Source organism: Salvelinus sp. IW2-2015, linkage group LG32 (assembly GCF_002910315.2).
Source record: "Salvelinus sp. IW2-2015 linkage group LG32, ASM291031v2, whole genome shotgun sequence".
NCBI classification, from domain to species: Eukaryota; Metazoa; Chordata; class Actinopteri; order Salmoniformes; family Salmonidae; genus Salvelinus; species Salvelinus sp. IW2-2015.
Genome location: NC_036871.1, coordinates 1,900,574 through 1,900,808, shown reverse-complemented (window position 1 = coordinate 1,900,808; position 235 = coordinate 1,900,574).

The window sequence follows — 235 nt, the reverse complement described above, 5'->3', positions numbered from 1 at the left end:
AAAGGAGACACTTAAGACAAACACAATTGTGTAGGGGTGAGGACTGAGTGGAGACTGGAGGAAGGAGAGATTATAGATATGTGCTATGCGGAACCTGGAAAGATGTGGCGTTGAATTGCTTTGCCCTGGGACCAAGAAAAGCAGAAAGCCCTTCATGTCCCGTCTGGCGTGTCTGGCTCTTACTGTGAGACTCACCTCCAATCTCACTATGAATTTCCTGCTTTGAAGAAGCACC